Raw genomic sequence first — 16,902 nt, 5'->3', positions numbered from 1 at the left:
TTGGGAGGGCTAGTGAGAATTTGTAACTCACCGTAGCTTAAACAAGCTCTGCTTTGAAAGCAGGAAGGCATTGGTCACAACAGTTCTTTCAACTTTGCGCAGTGGCAATATCGTATCCCATGAGGTTTAACCGAGGCGTGATTATTGCTAATTGAAAACTTTTCCCAATACCCCGCCATGATGACTTGAAATACAGTCAGCTTTGGCAATTTTTGTTGGTCTCTCAGGAGACTTAATCTATGGTATGCAAATAACAGAGTCTTAGCTCCTCCCAGCGTGGAAGAATAGCCTTGCTTTTAACAGCAATGGATTGATGTTTGTTGCCTGGAGCAGAAGGAAAGAGTGAGGCAATCTGCCTGTAATTGCCAAAAATTTCATCTTAACTGAGCCCTTAGAATGTGGAAGCTCAGAATGCCTGGAAGCAGTGTGGGAGGGCTAGTGAGAATTTGTAACTCACCATAGCTTAAACAAGCTCTGCTTTGGAAGCAGGAAGGCATTGGTCACAACAGTTCTTTCAACTTTGCGCAGTGGCAATATCGTAGACTATGAGGTTTAACCGAGGCGTGATTATTGCTAATTGAAAACTTTTCCCAATACCCCGCCATGATGACTTGAAATACAGTCAGCTTTGGCAATTTTTGTTGGTCTCTCAGGAGACTTAATCTATGATATATAAATGACAGTCTTAGGTCCTCCCAGTGTGGAAGAAAAGCCTTGCTTCTCACAGCAATGGATTGATGTTTGTTTCTTGGAGCAGAAGGCGAGAGTGAGGCAATCTGCCTGTAATTGCCAAAAATTACATCTTTCCTGAGCCCTCAGAATGTGGAAGCCCTGGATGCCTGGAAGCAGTGTGGGAGGGCTAGTGAGAATTTGTAACTCACCGTAGCTTAAACAAGCTCTGCTTTGGAAGCAGGAAGGCATTGGTCACAACAGTTTTTTCAACTTTGCGCAGTGGCAATATCGTAGCCCATGAGGTTTAACCGAGGCGGGATTATTGCTAGTTGAAAACTTTTCCCAATACCCCGCCATGATGACTTGAAATACAGTCAGCTTTGGCAATTTTTGTTGGTCTCTCAGGAGACTTAATCCATTGTATGCAAATAACAGAGTCTTACCTCCTCCCAGCGTGGAAGAAAAGCCTAGATTCTCACAGCAATGGATTGATGTTTGTTGCCTGAAGCAGAAGGAAAGAGTGAGGCAATCTGCCTGTAATGGCCAAAAATTTCATCTTAACTGAGCCCTTAGAATGTGGAAGCTCAGGATGCCTGGAAGCAGTGTGGAAGGTCTATTGAGAATTTGTAACTCACCGTAGCTTAAACAAGCTCTGATTTGGAAGCGGGAAGGCATTGGTCACAACAGTTCTTTCAACTTTGCGCAGTGACAATATCGTAGCCCATGAGGTTTAACCGAGGCGTGATTATTGCTAATTGAAAACTTTTCCCAATACCCCGCCATGATGACTTGAAATACAGTCAGCTTTGGCAATCTTTGTTGGTCTCTCAGGAGACTTAATCTATGGTATGCAAATGACAGTCTTAGGTCCTCCCAGTGTGGAAGAAAAGCCTTGCTTCTCACAGCAATGGATTGATGTTTGTTTCTTGGAGCAGAAGGAGAGAGTGAGGCAATCTGCCTGTAATGGCCAAAAATTTCATCTTAACTGAGCCCTTAGAATGTGGAAGCTCAGGATGCCTGGAAGCAGTGTGGAAGGGCTATTGAGAATTTGTAACTCACCGTAGCTTAAACAAGCTCTGATTTGGAAGCGGGAAGGCATTGGTCACAACAGTTCTTTCAACTTTGCGCAGTGACAATATCGTAGCCCATGAGGTTTAACCGAGGCGTGATTATTGCTAATTAAAAACTTTTCCCAATACCCCGCCATGATGACTTGAAATACAGTCAGCTTTGGCAATTTTTGTTGGTCTCTCAGGAGACTTAATCTATGGTATGTAAATGACAGTCTTAGGTTCTCCCAGTGTGGAAGAAAAGCCTTGCTTCTCACAGCAATGGATTGATGTTTGTTTCTTGGAGCAGAAGGCGAGAGTGAGGCAATCTGCCTGTAATTGCCAAAAATTACATCTTAGCTGAACCCTTCGAATGTGTAAGCCAAGGATGCCTGGAAGCAGCGTGGAGGGCTAGTGGTGATTTGTAACTCACCATGGCTTAAAATGTTCTGCCCTGGAAGCGGGAAGCCCTTGGTCACTTCTGTTCTTTCATCTTTGCGCTGTGGCAATATTGTTGCCCATGAGGTTTATCCAAGGCGTGATTATTGCTAATTGAAAACTTTTCCCAATACCCCGCCATAATGACTTGGATTACAGTCAGCTTTGGCAATTTTTGTTGGTCTCTCAGGAGACTTAATTCATGGAATGCAAATGACAGTCTTAGCTTCTCCCAGTGTGGAAGAAAAGCCTTGCTTCTCACAGCAATGGATTGATGTTTGTTTCTTGGAGCAGAAGGCGAGAGTGAGGCAATCTGCCTGTAATTGCCAAAAATTACATCTTTCCTGAGCCCTCAGAATGTGGAAGCCCAGGATGCCTGGAAGCAGTGTGGGAGGGCTAGTGAGAATTTGTAACTCACCGTAGCTTAAACAAGCTCTGATTTGGAAGCGGGAAGGCATTGGTCACAACAGTTCTTTCAACTTTGTGCAGTGACAATATCGTAGCCCATGAGGTTTAACCGAGGCGTGATTATTGCTAATTGAAAACTTTTCCCAATCCCCCGCCATGATGACTTGAAATACAGTCAGCTTTGGCAATTTTTGTTGGTCTCTCAGGAGACTTAAACTATGGTATGCAAATGGCAGTCTTAGGTCCTCCCAGTGTGGAAGCAAAGCCTTGCTTCTCACAGCAATGGATTGATGTTTGTTTCTTGGAGCAGTAGGCGAGAGTGAGGCAATCTGCCTGTAATTGCCAAAAATTACATCTTTCCTGAGCCCTCAGAATGTGGAAGCCCAGGATGCCTGGAAGCAGTGTGGGAGGGCTAGTGAGAATTTGTAACTCACCGTAGCTTAAACAAGCTCTGCTTTGAAAGCAGGAAGGCATTGGTCACAACAGTTCTTTCAACTTTGCGCAGTGGCAATATCGTAGCCCATGAGGTTTAACCGAGGCGTGATTATTGCTAATTGAAAACTTTTCCCAATACCCCGCCGTGATGACTTGAAATACAGTCAGCTTTGGCAATTTTTGTTGGTCTCTCAGGAGACTTAATCTATGGTATGCAAATAACAGAGTCTTAGCTCCTCCCAGCATGGAAGAATAGCCTTGCTTCTCACAGCAATGGATTGATGTTTGTTGCCTGGAGCAGAAGGAGAGAGTGAGGCAATCTGCCTGTAATTGTCAAAAATTTCATCTTAACTGAGCCCTTAGAATGTGGAAGCTCAGAATGCCTGGAAGCAGTGTGGGAGGGCTAGTGAGAATTTGTAACTCACCATAGCTTAAACAAGCTCTGCTTTGGACGCAGGAAGGCATTGGTCACAACAGTTCTTTCAACTTTGCGCAGTGGCAATATCGTAGCCTATGAGGTTTAACCGAGGCGTGATTATTGCGAATTGAAAACTTTTTCCAATACTCCGCCATGATGACTTGAAATACAGTCAGCTTTGGCAATTTTTGTTGGTCTCTCAGGTGTTGGTCTCTCAGGAGACTTAATCCATTGTATGCAAATAACAGAGTCTTAGCTCCTCCCAGCGTGGTAGAAAAGCCTTGTTTCTCACAGCAATGGATTGATGTTTGTTGCCTGGAGCAGAAGGAGAGAGTGAGGCAATCTGCCTGTAATTGCCAAAAATTTCATCTTAACTGAGCCCTTAGAATGTGGAAGCTCAGAATGCCTGGAAGCAGTGTGGGAGGGCTAGTGAGAATTTGTAACTCACCATAGCTTAAACAAGCTCTGCTTTGGAAGCAGGAAGGCATTGGTCACAACAGTTCTTTCAACTTTGCGCAGTTACAATATCGTAGCCTATGAGGTTTAACCGAGGCGTGATTATTGCTAATTGAAAACTTTTCCCAATACCCCGCCATGATGACTTGAAATACAGTCAGCTTTGGCAATTTTTGTTGGTCTCTCAGGAGACTTAATCTATGGTATGCAAATAACAGAGTCTTAGCTCCTCCCAGCGTGGAAGAATAGCCTTGCTTCTCACAGCAATGGATTGATGTTTGTTGCCTGGAGCAGAAGGAGAGAGTGAGGCAATCTGCCTGTAATTGTCAAAAATTTCATCTTAACTGAGCCCTTAGAATGTGGAAGCTCAGAATGCCTGGAAGCAGTGTGGGAGGGCTAGTGAGAATTTGTAACTCACCATAGCTTAAACAAGCTCTGCTTTGGACGCAGGAAGGCATTGGTCACAACAGTTCTTTCAACTTTGCGCAGTGGCAATATCGTAGCCTATGAGGTTTAACCGAGGCGTGATTATTGCGAATTGAAAACTTTTTCCAATACTCCGCCATGATGACTTGAAATACAGTCAGCTTTGGCAATTTTTGTTGGTCTCTCAGGTGTTGGTCTCTCAGGAGACTTAATCCATTGTATGCAAATAACAGAGTCTTAGCTCCTCCCAGCGTGGTAGAAAAGCCTTGCTTCTCACAGCAATGGATTGATGTTTGTTGCCTGGAGCAGAAGGAGAGAGTGAGGCAATCTGCCTGTAATTGCCAAAAATTTCATCTTAACTGAGCCCTTAGAATGTGGAAGCTCAGAATGCCTGGAAGCAGTGTGGGAGGGCTAGGGAGAATTTGTAACTCACCATAGCTTAAACAAGCTCTGCTTTGGAAGCAGGAAGGCATTGGTCACAACAGTTCTTTCAACTTTGCGCAGTGGCAATATCGTAGCCTATGAGGTTTAACCGAGGCGTGATTATTGCTAATTGAAAACTTTTCCCAATACCCCGCCATGATGACTTGAAATACAGTCAGCTTTGGCAATTTTTGTTGGTCTCTCAGGAGACTTAATCTATGGTATGTAAATGACAGTCTTAGGTTCTCCCAGTGTGGAAGAAAAGCCTTGCTTCTCACAGCAATGGATTGATGTTTGTTTCTTGGAGCAGAAGGCGAGAGTGAGGCAATCTGCCTGTAATTGCCAAAAATTACATCTTAACTGAACCCTTAGAATGTGTAAGCCAAGGATGCCTGGAAGCAGCGTGGAGGGCTAGTGGTGATTTGTAACTCACCATGGCTTAAAATGTTCTGCCCTGGAAGCGGGAAGCCCTTGGTCACTTCTGTTCTTTCATCTTTGCGCTGTGGCAATAATGTTGCCCATGAGGTTTATCCAAGGCGTGATTATTGCTAATTGAAAACTTTTCCCAATACCCCGCCATAATGACTTGGAATACAGTCAGCTTTGGCAATTTTTGTTGGTCTCTCAGGAGACTTAATTCATGGAATGCAAATGACAGTCTTAGCTTCTCCCAGTGTGGAAGAAAAGCCTTGCTTCTCACAGCAATGGATTGATGTTTGTTTCTTGGAGCAGAAGGCGAGAGTGAGGCAATCTGCCTGTAATTGCCAAAAATTACATCTTTCCTGAGCCCTCAGAATGTGGAAGCCCAGGATGCCTGGAAGCAGTGTGGGAGGGCTAGTGAGAATTTGTAACTCACCGTAGCTTAAACAAGCTCTGATTTGGAAGCGGGAAGGCATTGGTCACAACAGTTCTTTCAACTTTGTGCAGTGACAATATCATAGCCCATGAGGTTTAACCGAGGCGTGATTATTGCTAATTGAAAACTTTTCCCAATACCCCGCCATGATGACTTGAAATACAGTCAGCTTTGGCAATTTTTGTTGGTCTCTCAGGAGACTTAATCAATGGTATGCAAATGACAGTCTTAGGTCCTCCCAGTGTGGAAGAAAAGCCTTGCTTCTCACAGCAATGGATTGATGTTTGTTTCTTGGAGCAGAAGGCGAGAGTGAGGCAATCTGCCTGTAATTGCCAAAAATTACATCTTTCCTGAGCCCTCAGAATGTGGAAGCCCAGGATGCCTGGAAGCAGTTTGGGAGGGCTAGTGAGAATTTGTAACTCACCGTAGCTTAAACAAGCTCTGCTTTGAAAGCAGGAAGGCATTGGTCACAACAGTTCTTTCAACTTTGCGCAGTGGCAATATCGTATCCCATGAGGTTTAACCGAGGCATGATTATTGCTAATTGAAAACTTTTCCCAATACCCCGCCATGATGACTTGAAATACAGTCAGCTTTGGCAATTTTTGTTGGTCTCTCAGGAGACTTAATCTATGGTATGCAAATAACAGAGTCTTAGCTCCTCCCAGCGTGGAAGAATAGCCTTGCTTTTAACAGCAATGGATTGATGTTTGTTGCCTGGAGCAGAAGGAAAGAGTGAGGCAATCTGCCTGTAATTGCCAAAAATTTCATCTTAACTGAGCCCTTAGAATGTGGAAGCTCAGAATGCCTGGAAGCAGTGTGGGAGGGCTAGTGAGAATTTGTAACTCACCATAGCTTAAACAAGCTCTGCTTTGGAAGCAGGAAGGCATTGGTCACAACAGTTCTTTCAACTTTGCGCAGTGGCAATATCGTAGACTATGAGGTTTAACCGAGGCGTGATTATTGCTAATTGAAAACTTTTCCCAATACCCCGCCATGATGACTTGAAATACAGTCAGCTTTGGCAATTTTTGTTGGTCTCTCAGGAGACTTAATCTATGATATATAAATGACAGTCTTAGGTCCTCCCAGTGTGGAAGAAAAGCCTTGCTTCTCACAGCAATGGATTGATGTTTGTTTCTTGGAGCAGAAGGCGAGAGTGAGGCAATCTGCCTGTAATTGCCAAAAATTACATCTTTCCTGAGCCCTCAGAATGTGGAAGCCCTGGATGCCTGGAAGCAGTGTGGGAGGGCTAGTGAGAATTTGTAACTCACCGTAGCTTAAACAAGCTCTGCTTTGGAAGCAGGAAGGCATTGGTCACAACAGTTTTTTCAACTTTGCGCAGTGGCAATATCGTAGCCCATGAGGTTTAACCGAGGCGGGATTATTGCTAGTTGAAAACTTTTCCCAATACCCCGCCATGATGACTTGAAATACAGTCAGCTTTGGCAATTTTTGTTGGTCTCTCAGGAGACTTAATCCATTGTATGCAAATAACAGAGTCTTACCTCCTCCCAGCGTGGAAGAAAAGCCTAGATTCTCACAGCAATGGATTGATGTTTGTTGCCTGAAGCAGAAGGAAAGAGTGAGGCAATCTGCCTGTAATGGCCAAAAATTTCATCTTAACTGAGCCCTTAGAATGTGGAAGCTCAGGATGCCTGGAAGCAGTGTGGAAGGTCTATTGAGAATTTGTAACTCACCGTAGCTTAAACAAGCTCTGATTTGGAAGCGGGAAGGCATTGGTCACAACAGTTCTTTCAACTTTGCGCAGTGACAATATCGTAGCCCATGAGGTTTAACCGAGGCGTGATTATTGCTAATTGAAAACTTTTCCCAATACCCCGCCTTGATGACTTGAAATACAGTCAGCTTTGGCAATCTTTGTTGGTCTCTCAGGAGACTTAATCTATGGTATGCAAATGACAGTCTTAGGTCCTCCCAGTGTGGAAGAAAAGCCTTGCTTCTCACAGCAATGGATTGATGTTTGTTTCTTGGAGCAGAAGGAGAGAGTGAGGCAATCTGCCTGTAATGGCCAAAAATTTCATCTTAACTGAGCCCTTAGAATGTGGAAGCTCAGGATGCCTGGAAGCAGTGTGGAAGGGCTATTGAGAATTTGTAACTCACCGTAGCTTAAACAAGCTCTGATTTGGAAGCGGGAAGGCATTGGTCACAACAGTTCTTTCAACTTTGCGCAGTGACAATATCGTAGCCCATGAGGTTTAACCGAGGCGTGATTATTGCTAATTAAAAACTTTTCCCAATACCCCGCCATGATGACTTGAAATACAGTCAGCTTTGGCAATTTTTGTTGGTCTCTCAGGAGACTTAATCTATGGTATGTAAATGACAGTCTTAGGTTCTCCCAGTGTGGAAGAAAAGCCTTGCTTCTCACAGCAATGGATTGATGTTTGTTTCTTGGAGCAGAAGGCGAGAGTGAGGCAATCTGCCTGTAATTGCCAAAAATTACATCTTAGCTGAACCCTTCGAATGTGTAAGCCAAGGATGCCTGGAAGCAGCGTGGAGGGCTAGTGGTGATTTGTAACTCACCATGGCTTAAAATGTTCTGCCCTGGAAGCGGGAAGCCCTTGGTCACTTCTGTTCTTTCATCTTTGCGCTGTGGCAATATTGTTGCCCATGAGGTTTATCCAAGGCGTGATTATTGCTAATTGAAAACTTTTCCCAATACCCCGCCATAATGACTTGGATTACAGTCAGCTTTGGCAATTTTTGTTGGTCTCTCAGGAGACTTAATTCATGGAATGCAAATGACAGTCTTAGCTTCTCCCAGTGTGGAAGAAAAGCCTTGCTTCTCACAGCAATGGATTGATGTTTGTTTCTTGGAGCAGAAGGCGAGAGTGAGGCAATCTGCCTGTAATTGCCAAAAATTACATCTTTCCTGAGCCCTCAGAATGTGGAAGCCCAGGATGCCTGGAAGCAGTGTGGGAGGGCTAGTGAGAATTTGTAACTCACCGTAGCTTAAACAAGCTCTGATTTGGAAGCGGGAAGGCATTGGTCACAACAGTTCTTTCAACTTTGTGCAGTGACAATATCGTAGCCCATGAGGTTTAACCGAGGCGTGATTATTGCTAATTGAAAACTTTTCCCAATCCCCCGCCATGATGACTTGAAATACAGTCAGCTTTGGCAATTTTTGTTGGTCTCTCAGGAGACTTAAACTATGGTATGCAAATGGCAGTCTTAGGTCCTCCCAGTGTGGAAGCAAAGCCTTGCTTCTCACAGCAATGGATTGATGTTTGTTTCTTGGAGCAGTAGGCGAGAGTGAGGCAATCTGCCTGTAATTGCCAAAAATTACATCTTTCCTGAGCCCTCAGAATGTGGAAGCCCAGGATGCCTGGAAGCAGTGTGGGAGGGCTAGTGAGAATTTGTAACTCACCGTAGCTTAAACAAGCTCTGCTTTGAAAGCAGGAAGGCATTGGTCACAATAGTTCTTTCAACTTTGCGCAGTGGCAATATCGTAGCCCATGAGGTTTAACCGAGGCGTGATTATTGCTAATTGAAAACTTTTCCCAATACCCCGCCGTGATGACTTGAAATACAGTCAGCTTTGGCAATTTTTGTTGGTCTCTCAGGAGACTTAATCTATGGTATGCAAATAACAGAGTCTTAGCTCCTCCCAGCGTGGAAGAATAGCCTTGCTTCTCACAGCAATGGATTGATGTTTGTTGCCTGGAGCAGAAGGAGAGAGTGAGGCAATCTGCCTGTAATTGTCAAAAATTTCATCTTAACTGAGCCCTTAGAATGTGGAAGCTCAGAATGCCTGGAAGCAGTGTGGGAGGGCTAGTGAGAATTTGTAACTCACCATAGCTTAAACAAGCTCTGCTTTGGACGCAGGAAGGCATTGGTCACAACAGTTCTTTCAACTTTGCGCAGTGGCAATATCGTAGCCTATGAGGTTTAACCGAGGCGTGATTATTGCGAATTGAAAACTTTTTCCAATACTCCGCCATGATGACTTGAAATACAGTCAGCTTTGGCAATTTTTGTTGGTCTCTCAGGTGTTGGTCTCTCAGGAGACTTAATCCATTGTATGCAAATAACAGAGTCTTAGCTCCTCCCAGCGTGGTAGAAAAGCCTTGTTTCTCACAGCAATGGATTGATGTTTGTTGCCTGGAGCAGAAGGAGAGAGTGAGGCAATCTGCCTGTAATTGCCAAAAATTTCATCTTAACTGAGCCCTTAGAATGTGGAAGCTCAGAATGCCTGGAAGCAGTGTGGGAGGGCTAGTGAGAATTTGTAACTCACCATAGCTTAAACAAGCTCTGCTTTGGAAGCAGGAAGGCATTGGTCACAACAGTTCTTTCAACTTTGCGCAGTTACAATATCGTAGCCTATGAGGTTTAACCGAGGCGTGATTATTGCTAATTGAAAACTTTTCCCAATACCCCGCCATGATGACTTGAAATACAGTCAGCTTTGGCAATTTTTGTTGGTCTCTCAGGAGACTTAATCTATGGTATGCAAATAACAGAGTCTTAGCTCCTCCCAGCGTGGAAGAATAGCCTTGCTTCTCACAGCAATGGATTGATGTTTGTTGCCTGGAGCAGAAGGAGAGAGTGAGGCAATCTGCCTGTAATTGTCAAAAATTTCATCTTAACTGAGCCCTTAGAATGTGGAAGCTCAGAATGCCTGGAAGCAGTGTGGGAGGGCTAGTGAGAATTTGTAACTCACCATAGCTTAAACAAGCTCTGCTTTGGACGCAGGAAGGCATTGGTCACAACAGTTCTTTCAACTTTGCGCAGTGGCAATATCGTAGCCTATGAGGTTTAACCGAGGCGTGATTATTGCGAATTGAAAACTTTTTCCAATACTCCGCCATGATGACTTGAAATACAGTCAGCTTTGGCAATTTTTGTTGGTCTCTCAGGTGTTGGTCTCTCAGGAGACTTAATCCATTGTATGCAAATAACAGAGTCTTAGCTCTTCCCAGCGTGGTAGAAAAGCCTTGCTTCTCACAGCAATGGATTGATGTTTGTTGCCTGGAGCAGAAGGAGAGAGTGAGGCAATCTGCCTGTAATTGCCAAAAATTTCATCTTAACTGAGCCCTTAGAATGTGGAAGCTCAGAATGCCTGGAAGCAGTGTGGGAGGGCTAGTGAGAATTTGTAACTCACCATAGCTTAAACAAGCTCTGCTTTGGAAGCAGGAAGGCATTGGTCACAACAGTTCTTTCAACTTTGCGCAGTGGCAATATCGTAGCCTATGAGGTTTAACCGAGGCGTGATTATTGCTAATTGAAAACTTTTCCCAATACCCCGCCATGATGACTTGAAATACAGTCAGCTTTGGCAATTTTTGTTGGTCTCTCAGGAGACTTAATCTATGGTATGTAAATGACAGTCTTAGGTTCTCCCAGTGTGGAAGAAAAGCCTTGCTTCTCACAGCAATGGATTGATGTTTGTTTCTTGGAGCAGAAGGCGAGAGTGAGGCAATCTGCCTGTAATTGCCAAAAATTACATCTTAACTGAACCCTTAGAATGTGTAAGCCAAGGATGCCTGGAAGCAGCGTGGAGGGCTAGTGGTGATTTGTAACTCACCATGGCTTAAAATGTTCTGCCCTGCAAGCGGGAAGCCCTTGGTCACTTCTGTTCTTTCATCTTTGCGCTGTGGCAATAATGTTGCCCATGAGGTTTATCCAAGGCGTGATTATTGCTAATTGAAAACTTTTCCCAATACCCCGCCATAATGACTTGGAATACAGTCAGCTTTGGCAATTTTTGTTGGTCTCTCAGGAGACTTAATTCATGGAATGCAAATGACAGTCTTAGCTTCTCCCAGTGTGGAAGAAAAGCCTTGCTTCTCACAGCAATGGATTGATGTTTGTTTCTTGGAGCAGAAGGCGAGAGTGAGGCAATCTGCCTGTAATTGCCAAAAATTACATCTTTCCTGAGCCCTCAGAATGTGGAAGCCCAGGATGCCTGGAAGCAGTGTGGGAGGGCTAGTGAGAATTTGTAACTCACCGTAGCTTAAACAAGCTCTGCTTTGGAAGCAGGAAGGCATTGGTCACAACAGTTCTTTCAACTTTGCGCAGTGGCAAGATCATAGTCCATGAGGTTTAACCGAGGCGTGATTATTGCTAATTGAAAACTTTTCCCAATACCCCGCCATGATGACTTGAAATACAGTCAGCTTTGGCAATTTTTGTTGGTCTCTCAGGAGACTTAATCTATGGTATGCAAATGACAGTCTTAGGTCTTCCCAGTGTGGAAGAAAAGCCTTGCTTCTCACAGCAATGGATTGATGTTTGTTTCTTGGAGCAGTAGGCGAGAGTGAGGCAATCTGCCTGTAATTGCCAAAAATTACATCTTTCCTGAGCCCTCAGAATGTGGAAGCCCAGGATGCCTGGAAGCAGTGTGGGAGGGCTAGTGAGAATTTGTAACTCACCGTAGCTTAAACAAGCTCTGCTTTGAAAGCAGGAAGGCATTGGTCACAACAGTTCTTTCAACTTTGCAAAGTGGCAATATCGTAGCCCATGAGGTTTAACTGAGGCGTGATTATTGCTAATTGAAAACTTTTCCCAATACCCCGCCATGATGACTTGAAATACAGTCAGCTTTGGCAATTTTTGTTGGTTTCTCAGGAGACTTAATCTATGGTATGCAAATAACAGAGTCTTAGCTCCTCCCAGCGTGGAAGAATAGCCTTGCTTCTCACAGCAATGGATTGATGTTTGTTGCCTGGAGCAGAAGGAGAGAGTGAGGCAATCTGCCTGTAATTGCCAAAAATTTCATCTTAACTGAGCCGTTAGAATGTGGAAGCTCAGAATGCCTGGAAGCAGTGTGGGAGGGCTAGTGAGAATTTGTAACTCACCATAGCTTAAACAAGCTCTGCTTTGGAAGCAGGAAGGCATTGGTCACAACAGTTCTTTCAACTTTGCGCAGTGGCAATATCGTAGCCTATGAGGTTTAACCGAGGCGTGATTATTGCTAATTGAAAACTTTTCCCAATACCCCGCCATGATGACTTGAAATACAGTCAGCTTTGGCAATTTTTGTTGGTCTCTCAGGAGACTTAATCCATTGTATGCAAATAACAGAGTCTTAGCTCCTCCCAGCGTGGAAGAAAAGCCTTGCTTCTCACAGCAATGGATTGATGTTTGTTGCCTGGAGCAGAAGGAGAGAGTGAGGCAATCTGCCTGTAATTGCCAAAAATTTCATCTTAACTGAGCCCTTAGAATGTGGAAGCTCAGAATGCCTGGAAGCAGTGTGGGAGGGCTAGTGAGAATTTGTAACTCACCATAGCTTAAACAAGCTCTGCTTTGGAAGCAGGAAGGCATTGGTCACAACAGTTCTTTCAACTTTGCGCAGTGGCAATATCGTAGCCTATGAGGTTTAACCGAGGCGTGATTATTGCTAATTGAAAACTTTTCCCAATACCCCACCATGATGACTTGAAATACAGTCAGCTTTGGCAATTTTTGTTGGTCTCTCAGGAGACTTAATCTATGGTATGTAAATGACAGTCTTAGGTTCTCCCAGAGTGGAAGAAAAGCCTTGCTTCTCACAGCAATGGATTGATGTTTGTTTCTTGGAGCAGAAGGCGAGAGTGAGGCAATCTGCCTGTAATTGCCAAAAATTACATCTTAACTGAACCCTTAGAATGTGTAAGCCAAGGATGCCTGCAAGCAGCGTGGAGGGCTAGTGGTGATTTGTAACTCACCATGGCTTAAAATGTTCTGCCCTGGAAGCGGGAAGCCCTTGGTCACTTCTGTTCTTTCATCTTTGCGCTGTGGCAATATTGTTGCCCATGAGGTTTATCCAAGGCGTGATTATTGCTAATTGAAAACTTTTCCCAATACCCCGCCATAATGACTTGGAATACAGTCAGCTTTGGCAATTTTTGTTGGTCTCTCAGGAGACTTAATTCATGGAATGCAAATGACAGTCTTAGCTTCTCCCAGTGTGGAAGAAAAGCCTTGCTTCTCACAGCAATGGATTGATGTTTGTTTCTTGGAGCAGAAGGCGAGAGTGAGGCAATCTGCCTGTAATTGCCAAAAATTACATCTTTCCTGAGCCCTCAGAATGTGGAAGCCCAGGATGCCTGGAAGCAGTGTGGGAGGGCTAGTGAGAATTTGTAACTCACCGTAGCTTAAACAAGCTCTGCTTTGGAAGCAGGAAGGCATTGGTCACAACAGTTCTTTCAACTTTGCGCAGTGGCAAGATCATAGTCCATGAGGTTTAACTGAGGTGTGATTATTGCTAATTGAAAACTTTTCCCGATACCCCGCCATGATGACTTGAAATACAGTCAGCTTTGGCAATTTTTGTTGGTCTCTCAGGAGACTTAATCTATGGTATGCAAATGACAGTCTTAGGTCCTCCCAGTGTGGAAGAAAAGCTTTGCTTCTCACAGCAATGGATTGATGTTTGTTTCTTGGAGCAGAAGGAGAGAGTGAGGCAATCTGCCTGTAATGGCCAAAAATATCATCTTAACTGAGCCCTTAGAATGTGGAAGCTCACGATGCCTGGAAGCAGTGTGGAAGGGCTATTGAGAATTTGTAGCTTAAACAAGCTCTGATTTGGAAGCGGGAAGGCATTGGTCACAACAGTTCTTTCAACTTTGTGCAGTGACAATATCGTAGCCCATGAGGTTTAACCGAGGCGTGATTATTGCTAATTGAAAACTTTTCCCAATACCCCGCCATGATGACTTGAAATACAGTCAGCTTTGGCAATTTTTGTTGGTCTCTCAGGAGACTTAATCTATGGTATGCAAATGACAGTCTTAGGTCCTCCCAGTGTGGAAGCAAAGCCTTGCTTCTCACAGCAATGGATTGATATTTGTTTCTTGGAGCAGTAGGCGAGAGTGAGGCAATCTGCCTGTAATTGCCAAAAATTACATCTTTCCTGAGCCCTCAGAATGTGGAAGCCCAGGATGCCTGGAAGCAGTGTGGGAGGGCTAGTGAGAATTTGTAACTCACCGTAGCTTATACAAGCTCTGCTTTGAAAGCAGGAAGGCATTGGTCCCAACAGTTCTTTCAACTTTGCGCAATGGCAATATCGTAGCTCATGAGGTTTAACCGAGGCGTGATTATTGCTAATTGAAAACTTTTCCCAATACCCCGCCATGATGACTTGAAATACAGTCAGTTTTGGAAATTTTTGTTGGTCTCTCAGGAGACTTAATCTATGGTATGCAAATAACAGAGTCTTAGCTCCTCCCAGCGTGGAAGAATAGCCTTGCTTCTCACAGCAATGGATTGATGTTTGTTGCCTGAAGCAGAAGGAGAGAGTGAGGCCTGTAATTGCCAAAAATTTCATCTTAACTGAGCCCTTAGAATGTGGAAGCTCAGAATGCCTGCAAGCAGTGTGGAAGGGCTAGTGAGAATTTGTAACTCACCATAGCTTAAACAAGCTCTGCTTTGGAAGCAGGAAGGCATTGGTCACAACAGTTCTTTCAACTTTGCGCAGTGGCAATATCGTAGCCCTCGGTTTAACCGAAGCGTGATTATTGCTAATTGAAAACTTTTCCCAATACCCCGTCATGATGACTTGAAATACAGTCAGCTTTGGCAATTTTTGTTGGTCTCTCAGGAGACTTAATCTATGGTATGTAAATGACAGTCTAAAGGCCCTTTTACATTTAGCGATGCACCAGCGATTCAACCAGCGATCCGACCCGGTCAGGATCGCTGGTGCATCGCTAAATGATCGCTAGTGAGCTTTCATACAGAATGATCTCACAGCGATGCAGCAGCGACGCAGCGGACGATACTTACCTTTCACACACAGCGATCCTGGCGTCCTCCCGCCCGCTTCCACGCATCGCTGGACGTCACAGCAGGAAGCCCATCAGGAAGCGCCCGACGAGAAATGGAGCCGGACATTCTCGCGCGATCAGCGATGAGCAGCGGGGGAGCCGGTCGGAGGTAAGTATCACACATAGCGATATCGCTAGCAATATCGCTATAACGTCACAAAACCAGTGACGTTTTAGCGATATTGCTAGCGATATTGCTTAGTGTAAAACCCCTTTAGGTCCTCCCAGTGTGGAAGAAAAGCCTTGCTTCTCACAGCAATGGATTGATGTTTGTTTCTTGGAGCAGAAGGCGAGAGTGAGGCAATCTGCCTGTAATTGCCAAAAATTACATCTTAACTGAACCCTTAGAATGTGTAAGCCAAGGATGCCTGGAAGCAGCGTGGAGGGCTAGTGGTGATTTGTAACTCACCATGGCTTAAAATGTTCTGCCCTGGAAGCGGGAAGCCCTTGGTCACTTCTGTTCTTTCATCTTTGCGCTGTGGCAATATTGTTGCCCATGAGGTTTATCCAAGGCGTGATTATTGCTTATTGAAAACTTTTCCCAATACCCCGCCATGATGACTTGAAATACAGTCAGCTTTGGCAATTTTTGTTGGTCTCTCAGGAGACTTAATCAATGGTATGCAAATGACAGTCTTAGCTCCTGCCAGCGTGGAAGAAAAGCCTTGCTTCTCACAGCAGTGGATTGATGTTTGTTTCCTGGAGCAGAAGGAGAGAGTGAGGCAATCTGCCTGTAATTGCCAAAAATTGTTTTTCCTGATCCCTTAGCATGTGGAAGCCCAGCATGTCTGGAAGCAGCGTGGGAGAGCTAGTGGTGATTTGGAACTCACCATAGCTTAAACAAGTTCTGCCTTGGAAGCAGGAAGCCCTTGATCACTTCTGTTCCTTCATCTTTGCGATGTGGCAATATCGTAGCCCATGAGGTTTAACCGAGGCTGATCATTGCTAATTGAAAACTTTTCCCAATACCCCGCCATGATGACGTGAAATACAGTCAGCTTTGGCAATTTTTGTTGGTCTCTCAGGAGACTTAATTCATGGAATGCAAATGACATTCTTAGCTTCTCCCAGTGTGGAAGAAAAGCCTTGCTTCTCACAGCAATGGATTGATGTTTGTTTCTTGTAGCATAAGGCGAGAGTGAGGCAATCTGCCTGTAATTGCCAAAAATTACATCTTTCCTGAGCACTCAGAATGTGGAAGCCCAGGATGCCTGGAAGCTTTGTGGGAGGGCTAGTGAGAATTTGTAACTCACCGTAGCTTAAACAAGCTCTGCTTTGGAAGCAGGAAGGCATTGATCGCAACAGTTCTTTCAACTTTGCGCTGTGGCAATATCGTAGCCCATGAGGTTTAACCGAGGCGTGATTATTGCTAATTGAAAACTTTTCCCAATACCCCGCCATGATGACGTGAAATACAGTCAGCTTTGGCAATTTTTGTTGGTCTCTCAGGAGACTTAATCCATTGTATGCAAATAACAGAGTCTTAGCTCCTCCCAGCATGGAAGCAAAGCCTTGCTTCTCACAGCAATGGATTGATGTTTGTTTCCT

At 44.4% G+C, this 16,902-nt stretch overlaps 39 non-coding genes across 39 annotated transcripts; all 39 read left to right on the top strand.

Moving 5' to 3' along the window:
• The first annotated feature begins 90 nt into the window (after positions 1-90).
• Positions 91-231, top strand: LOC141061021 (U4 spliceosomal RNA). The gene has a single exon (XR_012222922.1). It is a non-coding gene; the product is annotated as a U4 spliceosomal RNA (small nuclear RNA).
• Positions 232-516: 285 nt separating this feature from the next.
• On the top strand, positions 517-657 carry LOC141061161 (U4 spliceosomal RNA). Its single transcript, XR_012223049.1, has one exon. It is a non-coding gene; the product is annotated as a U4 spliceosomal RNA (small nuclear RNA).
• A 283-nt stretch (positions 658-940) lies between these two features.
• Positions 941-1,081, top strand: LOC141062947 (U4 spliceosomal RNA). Its single transcript, XR_012224645.1, has one exon. It is a non-coding gene; the product is annotated as a U4 spliceosomal RNA (small nuclear RNA).
• A 285-nt stretch (positions 1,082-1,366) lies between these two features.
• On the top strand, positions 1,367-1,507 carry LOC141061295 (U4 spliceosomal RNA). The gene has a single exon (XR_012223169.1). It is a non-coding gene; the product is annotated as a U4 spliceosomal RNA (small nuclear RNA).
• Positions 1,508-1,790: 283 nt separating this feature from the next.
• Positions 1,791-1,931, top strand: LOC141061333 (U4 spliceosomal RNA). Its single transcript, XR_012223204.1, has one exon. It is a non-coding gene; the product is annotated as a U4 spliceosomal RNA (small nuclear RNA).
• A 281-nt stretch (positions 1,932-2,212) lies between these two features.
• Positions 2,213-2,353, top strand: LOC141061944 (U4 spliceosomal RNA). The gene has a single exon (XR_012223757.1). It is a non-coding gene; the product is annotated as a U4 spliceosomal RNA (small nuclear RNA).
• A 283-nt stretch (positions 2,354-2,636) lies between these two features.
• Positions 2,637-2,777, top strand: LOC141060979 (U4 spliceosomal RNA). Its single transcript, XR_012222884.1, has one exon. It is a non-coding gene; the product is annotated as a U4 spliceosomal RNA (small nuclear RNA).
• A 283-nt stretch (positions 2,778-3,060) lies between these two features.
• LOC141062814 (U4 spliceosomal RNA) lies at positions 3,061-3,201 on the top strand. Its single transcript, XR_012224525.1, has one exon. It is a non-coding gene; the product is annotated as a U4 spliceosomal RNA (small nuclear RNA).
• A 285-nt stretch (positions 3,202-3,486) lies between these two features.
• LOC141061963 (U4 spliceosomal RNA) lies at positions 3,487-3,627 on the top strand. The gene has a single exon (XR_012223776.1). It is a non-coding gene; the product is annotated as a U4 spliceosomal RNA (small nuclear RNA).
• A 300-nt stretch (positions 3,628-3,927) lies between these two features.
• Positions 3,928-4,068, top strand: LOC141061411 (U4 spliceosomal RNA). The gene has a single exon (XR_012223275.1). It is a non-coding gene; the product is annotated as a U4 spliceosomal RNA (small nuclear RNA).
• Positions 4,069-4,353: 285 nt separating this feature from the next.
• On the top strand, positions 4,354-4,494 carry LOC141061962 (U4 spliceosomal RNA). The gene has a single exon (XR_012223775.1). It is a non-coding gene; the product is annotated as a U4 spliceosomal RNA (small nuclear RNA).
• A 300-nt stretch (positions 4,495-4,794) lies between these two features.
• On the top strand, positions 4,795-4,935 carry LOC141061096 (U4 spliceosomal RNA). The gene has a single exon (XR_012222990.1). It is a non-coding gene; the product is annotated as a U4 spliceosomal RNA (small nuclear RNA).
• A 281-nt stretch (positions 4,936-5,216) lies between these two features.
• Positions 5,217-5,357, top strand: LOC141062272 (U4 spliceosomal RNA). Its single transcript, XR_012224056.1, has one exon. It is a non-coding gene; the product is annotated as a U4 spliceosomal RNA (small nuclear RNA).
• Positions 5,358-5,640: 283 nt separating this feature from the next.
• Positions 5,641-5,781, top strand: LOC141062892 (U4 spliceosomal RNA). Its single transcript, XR_012224595.1, has one exon. It is a non-coding gene; the product is annotated as a U4 spliceosomal RNA (small nuclear RNA).
• Positions 5,782-6,064: 283 nt separating this feature from the next.
• LOC141060976 (U4 spliceosomal RNA) lies at positions 6,065-6,205 on the top strand. Its single transcript, XR_012222881.1, has one exon. It is a non-coding gene; the product is annotated as a U4 spliceosomal RNA (small nuclear RNA).
• A 285-nt stretch (positions 6,206-6,490) lies between these two features.
• Positions 6,491-6,631, top strand: LOC141061160 (U4 spliceosomal RNA). Its single transcript, XR_012223048.1, has one exon. It is a non-coding gene; the product is annotated as a U4 spliceosomal RNA (small nuclear RNA).
• A 283-nt stretch (positions 6,632-6,914) lies between these two features.
• On the top strand, positions 6,915-7,055 carry LOC141062945 (U4 spliceosomal RNA). The gene has a single exon (XR_012224643.1). It is a non-coding gene; the product is annotated as a U4 spliceosomal RNA (small nuclear RNA).
• A 285-nt stretch (positions 7,056-7,340) lies between these two features.
• On the top strand, positions 7,341-7,481 carry LOC141061502 (U4 spliceosomal RNA). The gene has a single exon (XR_012223357.1). It is a non-coding gene; the product is annotated as a U4 spliceosomal RNA (small nuclear RNA).
• A 283-nt stretch (positions 7,482-7,764) lies between these two features.
• Positions 7,765-7,905, top strand: LOC141061332 (U4 spliceosomal RNA). The gene has a single exon (XR_012223203.1). It is a non-coding gene; the product is annotated as a U4 spliceosomal RNA (small nuclear RNA).
• A 281-nt stretch (positions 7,906-8,186) lies between these two features.
• Positions 8,187-8,327, top strand: LOC141061941 (U4 spliceosomal RNA). The gene has a single exon (XR_012223755.1). It is a non-coding gene; the product is annotated as a U4 spliceosomal RNA (small nuclear RNA).
• Positions 8,328-8,610: 283 nt separating this feature from the next.
• On the top strand, positions 8,611-8,751 carry LOC141060978 (U4 spliceosomal RNA). The gene has a single exon (XR_012222883.1). It is a non-coding gene; the product is annotated as a U4 spliceosomal RNA (small nuclear RNA).
• Positions 8,752-9,034: 283 nt separating this feature from the next.
• Positions 9,035-9,175, top strand: LOC141062813 (U4 spliceosomal RNA). The gene has a single exon (XR_012224524.1). It is a non-coding gene; the product is annotated as a U4 spliceosomal RNA (small nuclear RNA).
• Positions 9,176-9,460: 285 nt separating this feature from the next.
• Positions 9,461-9,601, top strand: LOC141061961 (U4 spliceosomal RNA). The gene has a single exon (XR_012223774.1). It is a non-coding gene; the product is annotated as a U4 spliceosomal RNA (small nuclear RNA).
• Positions 9,602-9,901: 300 nt separating this feature from the next.
• On the top strand, positions 9,902-10,042 carry LOC141061410 (U4 spliceosomal RNA). Its single transcript, XR_012223274.1, has one exon. It is a non-coding gene; the product is annotated as a U4 spliceosomal RNA (small nuclear RNA).
• Positions 10,043-10,327: 285 nt separating this feature from the next.
• Positions 10,328-10,468, top strand: LOC141061960 (U4 spliceosomal RNA). The gene has a single exon (XR_012223773.1). It is a non-coding gene; the product is annotated as a U4 spliceosomal RNA (small nuclear RNA).
• Positions 10,469-10,768: 300 nt separating this feature from the next.
• On the top strand, positions 10,769-10,909 carry LOC141061084 (U4 spliceosomal RNA). The gene has a single exon (XR_012222979.1). It is a non-coding gene; the product is annotated as a U4 spliceosomal RNA (small nuclear RNA).
• A 281-nt stretch (positions 10,910-11,190) lies between these two features.
• Positions 11,191-11,331, top strand: LOC141062271 (U4 spliceosomal RNA). The gene has a single exon (XR_012224055.1). It is a non-coding gene; the product is annotated as a U4 spliceosomal RNA (small nuclear RNA).
• A 283-nt stretch (positions 11,332-11,614) lies between these two features.
• Positions 11,615-11,755, top strand: LOC141061100 (U4 spliceosomal RNA). The gene has a single exon (XR_012222994.1). It is a non-coding gene; the product is annotated as a U4 spliceosomal RNA (small nuclear RNA).
• Positions 11,756-12,038: 283 nt separating this feature from the next.
• On the top strand, positions 12,039-12,179 carry LOC141061949 (U4 spliceosomal RNA). The gene has a single exon (XR_012223762.1). It is a non-coding gene; the product is annotated as a U4 spliceosomal RNA (small nuclear RNA).
• Positions 12,180-12,464: 285 nt separating this feature from the next.
• On the top strand, positions 12,465-12,605 carry LOC141061072 (U4 spliceosomal RNA). The gene has a single exon (XR_012222968.1). It is a non-coding gene; the product is annotated as a U4 spliceosomal RNA (small nuclear RNA).
• A 285-nt stretch (positions 12,606-12,890) lies between these two features.
• LOC141060892 (U4 spliceosomal RNA) lies at positions 12,891-13,031 on the top strand. Its single transcript, XR_012222805.1, has one exon. It is a non-coding gene; the product is annotated as a U4 spliceosomal RNA (small nuclear RNA).
• Positions 13,032-13,312: 281 nt separating this feature from the next.
• LOC141061867 (U4 spliceosomal RNA) lies at positions 13,313-13,453 on the top strand. Its single transcript, XR_012223688.1, has one exon. It is a non-coding gene; the product is annotated as a U4 spliceosomal RNA (small nuclear RNA).
• A 283-nt stretch (positions 13,454-13,736) lies between these two features.
• LOC141061805 (U4 spliceosomal RNA) lies at positions 13,737-13,877 on the top strand. Its single transcript, XR_012223632.1, has one exon. It is a non-coding gene; the product is annotated as a U4 spliceosomal RNA (small nuclear RNA).
• Positions 13,878-14,150: 273 nt separating this feature from the next.
• LOC141060866 (U4 spliceosomal RNA) lies at positions 14,151-14,291 on the top strand. Its single transcript, XR_012222781.1, has one exon. It is a non-coding gene; the product is annotated as a U4 spliceosomal RNA (small nuclear RNA).
• A 283-nt stretch (positions 14,292-14,574) lies between these two features.
• LOC141061793 (U4 spliceosomal RNA) lies at positions 14,575-14,715 on the top strand. Its single transcript, XR_012223621.1, has one exon. It is a non-coding gene; the product is annotated as a U4 spliceosomal RNA (small nuclear RNA).
• Positions 14,716-14,993: 278 nt separating this feature from the next.
• On the top strand, positions 14,994-15,132 carry LOC141062622 (U4 spliceosomal RNA). Its single transcript, XR_012224371.1, has one exon. It is a non-coding gene; the product is annotated as a U4 spliceosomal RNA (small nuclear RNA).
• A 689-nt stretch (positions 15,133-15,821) lies between these two features.
• Positions 15,822-15,962, top strand: LOC141061748 (U4 spliceosomal RNA). The gene has a single exon (XR_012223580.1). It is a non-coding gene; the product is annotated as a U4 spliceosomal RNA (small nuclear RNA).
• A 281-nt stretch (positions 15,963-16,243) lies between these two features.
• LOC141062216 (U4 spliceosomal RNA) lies at positions 16,244-16,383 on the top strand. Its single transcript, XR_012224005.1, has one exon. It is a non-coding gene; the product is annotated as a U4 spliceosomal RNA (small nuclear RNA).
• Positions 16,384-16,666: 283 nt separating this feature from the next.
• On the top strand, positions 16,667-16,807 carry LOC141063071 (U4 spliceosomal RNA). The gene has a single exon (XR_012224756.1). It is a non-coding gene; the product is annotated as a U4 spliceosomal RNA (small nuclear RNA).
• The last annotated feature ends 95 nt before the right edge of the window (positions 16,808-16,902 follow it).

This window comes from Dendrobates tinctorius, unplaced genomic scaffold, assembly GCF_039654945.1.
Source record: "Dendrobates tinctorius isolate UK_male_01 unplaced genomic scaffold, ASM3965494v1 ptg000245l, whole genome shotgun sequence".
NCBI lineage: Eukaryota > Metazoa > Chordata > Amphibia > Anura > Dendrobatidae > Dendrobates > Dendrobates tinctorius.
The sequence above is the reverse complement of the archived record's forward strand: the minus strand, read 5'-3'. Positions and strand labels throughout refer to the sequence as shown.